Here is a 5,000-nt window from a genome sequence, read left to right on the forward strand (position 1 = left end):
TTTCTTTATTTTTAGAAACTTTCACGGAGTGCAGTGGGAGCTATGCATGGAAGCCACTGTTTGCATTGCTGCTTTCCGAAAGCCTCCTTAAACACTGCCCGAGGATTAGGCCAGGTCTCTTTATTTCCTTTCTTATTTCTTTATCATTAAGGCCAAGGAGTTTTTTAGTGGGCAGAATACTGCTAATCGCTCACCCCAGCCCCCATGGCTTTGTTTCTGTCAAAATAGCTCCTTTCAGCTGCAGCAGAGAGCGAGCTGTCTCGGTAAATGAACTGTTCTTTCTCACCAGATGTGTAACCGTGTTTCGTCTTTCACTAGAGACAAGCTGGAGCCGACTCCTTCCGCTAGCTGGGCCCATGCTACATGTCTTACAACAACACAAATGTAAGCCCCTTCCTTTCCACACATGTTAAACTCATTTCCTAGTGAATTATTGGGAAAACACAACGCTATCCTCACCGCTGTGCTCAGATGATGCAGTTTACTTTATGCACTTCTGGCACCACGACCGCACAATGATTGGCTCCGCGTAATTTTCTGGCTGTGAAACTTTTGCTGAAAGTATCCTAGATATTTTAGTTTGTTCAATTTGCCTTTAGCCCAGCACACCAGGATCCACACACACGGCGGAACAAACACGTTCCCCTTCTACACAACAAATGCTGTTTGCACTCTGGATTTTTTTTCCACCCCCAAGAAATCGGGAAAGCTCCTTCAGCAACAAAACACAAACCAGAACGGAGCAGCACTGTTGCGTCTGGCAGAGCTGACTCACCGAGGAACCAGCGAGCTTCCTTCAGCTTCAATTGCTAATGAACCAAAACAGTTAACAGCAAACTCCAATCACTGCATCTCATAAAATCCTGGGAACCCCTCAGCCTGTAAAACCCCCCAGCTTCGGGTATTTTTTTCTCAAACTCAGTTCCATCTTTATTTTAATAGCGGATTAATAATGCCACACAGTGTTGTGTTATACATCGCTTTGACCACAAGCATTTTTGTGAGATTTGCTGTGAAGATAAACAAACAAGAGGAGCTTGTGTTCTGGCAGCCTGGCCGAGGTGAATGGTTCTCATTTTCCTGGAGCGCGAGCCCTGGAAGCGCTGCCAAGCGCAGGTTGAGCTCCCCGAGCTCTCCCTTCCTGTAGCCCTGCTTGTCAATCACCTCCTGCTGTCTTCGGTGACAATTCCCATCCTCGAGCTGGGAATTTCCTCCCTCCCCACCCGGGGTCCCCGCACCCCACCAGTGGTCCCCAATGGCCCCGCAGCACTCAGACCCCTCAGCCCTGCATCATGTGCAGAGTTTTATTAAAGCCATCTCTACCACTTTGCTTCGCAGGTTGTTTTTTTTAATTATCTGCTGTCTGAGGGTAATTATTTACTTCCTGTAAGCTCACGTACCAGAACTCTGAGTTTGAAAGATTTTTCCATAACCTAATCCAATTCATCAAAGGCATTCTAACCAAATTACAGGCTCTGGCAGTATCTTTGCTTTTCACCTGATAAGGCTGCAGCAGAAGCACGGGATGGTTTGTATCAGGGTACCTCCTGCAGTATAGTTTTTGACAGCTTTGCTCAAATCCCTGCCCCCTCTTTTCCTTTCTCACCAAAGCAAGCTATTCCCTTCCTCCCTCCTACAGCAGTCCTGCAATGCCTATGGCTCCCTGCAAATAATCAAGTATTATACAGGGAGGGGGAAAAAAAAGTGTTACAGAAGTCTCCTCCAACACATTGGGGATTTGCTTGGAACAATGGTTGGAGGATGCTCGGAGCGCTCCTCCAGCAGCGCAGGTATTTACACAATTTCATTAACCGCGCCTCGCGTTCTGATTAAGAGTGGGGATTAAGAGGAGGATGTCAATGGCATGGCTGAGGCGGCCTGGGGAAAGGAGGGAAGAGAGGAGGAGAGGAGGAAAGCATGGAGCAGTGCTCCTGGGGTGCAATGAGCCCAGCTCTCTGCTCTGCCCTAATCCTCTGCCACCCCACACCCTGCATTCTGCACAGCTCAATGTGGTGATGCAGCACAGCATAGAGCATCCCCTGCTCCCAGCATCACCCTCTGCCCCAGACAGCAGCAAGGTGCTCACACCTGAGTGCTGCAGGGGCAGCCACCCACCTCCATCATTGGTGCAAACCTGGGGATCTGCCACATCTTCCTAAGGAAAAACACAACGGGCGGTTTCTGGTAGAGACATTTTTTAAGGGAATGGTTGCCTGGGAAAGTTATCGCTTTATAATGTACTTTGATGCTGGTAGCACCTATAGGACAATGAGGGCAGAGGAGCAGCGGAGGTACGGTAAGGTTTGTTCTTCGGTAGCTGTGCCCACATCTTAAAGAAATACAAGAAATAAAGGAAGATGACACCAAACCGCTGTGCTTTCCCTGCGCTGTGCAGCTGAGATGACAAGTTGTCATTTAAGAAGTTAATAAACAGTCACCATTTTGCAGGTTATCCAAATGCTACTGAATAGAAAACCTTGGATCCCTAAATGATGTGTAATTAAAATTATTTAAAAAATCCTCCTTGACAGGCCGGGGCTTAGCCAAAATGTAAATGACATTAAAGAAGACAATGAATTTAATTTTATTTAATGTCCCTTTTTGCAGATCCTCATTTACATAGCATTTTTAACAAAAGCGTTGACCTTATAAATGCTGGCATTTGTACAGCTTCCGCAGAGTTGGATTTAATCACGCTTTCGCAAAGCCATAAGGGAAAAAGCTTTAAGTTCTCTGGTTGGATATGGAGTAGGAATAAAAACATTGGGACTGGTCAAATGTTTATCCTCCTCGCTTCTGAAAACAACCTGACAAGAAGATGTAAAGGTCTGGGGAATAACCCATTGCTGTTTGTAAGGCTGGGTAATAATCATACATAATCGTTTGGAAATATAGCTAATAAAAAATATAATGAGTGTTCAGCAAAATCGGCATTAGGCCCAAATTACATGATATTAATACTTGAACAGGTGCAGAAAGGCGCTTTAAATGAGGTAAATGAATAAAACGTCCCAGAGCACAACTGTGTGCGCTGACAAAAAGTCAATCGCATGAATAATTCAGCGCCCGGCACCGCCAGCAAAGGTCGCTCCCGCTGACCTTTGTGACAGGAAGTGAAAGGAAACACTGGTGCCTAAAAAACGCTCCCATCAGTCTGAGGCCACTGCTCCTGCACCTCAGCCAAGGTGTAACCCTGCAGCGTGGGTTGGGTGAGGACCCCGGGCAGAGCCACAGTGGGTACACAATGTCCGTGCAGAGGTGTGGGATGTGGGCTGCATCCACCCCACACTCAGCCTTGAGGTCAGCCTGCAAGTATGCTGGGAGCTGCAGGGCTCGGCAGCAGCTGCTGAATATGACAAAACTTCTTATTCCCCCAAACTAAAGCTATTCCAAACTCTGTACGAAAGAAATGGGATAAACAGATGTCTGGCTGCCCGACAGGAAAGTGGGACACACACAGAATGATAAAGCCTCCAAACACTGCAATGCCGTGCCAGGTTTGTGGGGCGGGGGCCCTGGCTGCCTGCACAGGTGCCAGCAGAGCGGGTCAGCGGGGGGACCATCTGGAGGAGCAGTGCAGGGCATGCAAGACATGCCACGGTGCACAGGCAGCCCATGCTGCATGTGATGGCTGCAAAGTCAGCTGCACGCAACTGCTGCATGAGAGCTTCCTGCTGCTACATGTGGGCTATAGGAGAGCTGCCCACTGCTGCAAGCAAGTTGCAAGCAAACTGCATGCAAGCTGCCCACTTCTGCATGGGAGCTGCCTGCTGCTTCGTGGAAGCTGCATGAGAGCTCCCTACCCGCAAGCTGCCCATCGCTGCCTGCAGGCTGCCTACTGCTACTGCTGCCTGCCTGCGAACTGTCTGCAAGCTGTTCACTTCTCAACCTGCAAGATGCCTTCCCGCAAGCTGCCCCTGCTGCCTGGGAGTTGCCCCATGTCCCTAGCTGCCCCATGCCCCGCTCCCCCAGCATCGCTCCTGAGCTCTCAACAGTTGGTCACCATGGAGCCTTCACAGCCAAACAAGGAAAGGAAAAGGCAGGAGGATGTGTCTTCCCAGGAATTTCCATACCTTCCAATAAAATATATCGTGATGGCACAGAGAAATTATTTTAGCACATATTTAGTGTGGTTTGGGTTTAGCAGTTACTGCGGCATCCTGTAATCATTTACAGCCATTGGAATGTATGGGTGAAATAGGATAGATTTATCTGTTCATACTTGTGATACGTAGACAATGGGTGTTCCTAATGAGGAACATCTGCTTTTGTGTTTTCCCAGAAAACATTATTCCACTATGAAAATGATACTCCCATCCTTTTCAGCAACACCGCAAAGAAAATATGGGCCTTTTCCTTTCTTTTATTTGCTTTTCTTTGGGTCAGCCTCATTTCCCAGGGACGCTTTTCCTGCAGCATCTCTTTACCGACTGTGCTGCACTTTATGGCGGTTTGTTGGTGACTCCGCGTGTTGCTGCACCGTGCCAACAGCCCCAATGTGGCAGAAGACACCTCAGCGTGCACAGCAGCAGAAGTGTGCGCACTCAGCCACACTGCGTGAGAAAACCACACCGAGGTAAATGGTTCTCGATGATTTAGAAGGTGGGAGGGCAGGCGGTATCGCCGTTGCAAGGCCTTAGTTTTGTTTTTGCACTCAAATCTTACTGCAGCATTCCCATGTACGCTTACAGAGGTTTATTTAAAATACCTTCACTGCTAACAAATTATTATTCCCAAGGTGCAAAAAAGGTTGTTGGATTTTTTTTTTTTTTCTTTTTCCTTTTTTCCCCCATTGCGATAAACAGCTCCAACTATCAGAGCGACTCCTGGTGTGGGCTGGAACGAATGGGCGCCCATAGATCTCAATTCAGCACTGAGTTATTGGTTTGTATCCCGAGGACAAAAATGCCTTATCTGGTCAGAAGCTGCTAAATGTATCCAAAGGACAAAAGGATGAAGCACACTGTGTCTGATCCTTCCTTACAGCCAACTACCGGAGC

The 5,000-nt window shown here is 47.9% G+C and overlaps 1 protein-coding gene and 1 long non-coding RNA gene across 32 annotated transcripts in view; one reads left to right on the forward strand and one right to left on the reverse strand.

Moving 5' to 3' along the window:
* Window positions 1-5,000, reverse strand: part of EBF3 (EBF transcription factor 3) — a 113,090-nt gene that overhangs the window by 99,382 nt on the left and 8,708 nt on the right. The window lies entirely within an intron of this gene.
* The window catches only part of LOC146760029 (uncharacterized), a 1,281-nt gene continuing 579 nt past the window's right edge, over window positions 4,299-5,000 (forward strand). Inside the window, exons 1-3 of the long non-coding RNA XR_014948999.1 lie at window positions 4,299-4,576; window positions 4,806-4,884; window positions 4,987-5,000. The exon at window positions 4,987-5,000 is cut by the window's right edge and continues 579 nt beyond it. This is a non-coding gene — a long non-coding RNA (uncharacterized LOC146760029). The remainder of the gene's footprint in view (window positions 4,577-4,805; window positions 4,885-4,986) is intronic.

This window comes from Coturnix japonica, chromosome 8 (genome assembly GCF_054131305.1).
Source record: "Coturnix japonica strain WE chromosome 8, WE-NBRP24, whole genome shotgun sequence".
Classification (NCBI taxonomy): Eukaryota; Metazoa; Chordata; class Aves; order Galliformes; family Phasianidae; genus Coturnix; species Coturnix japonica.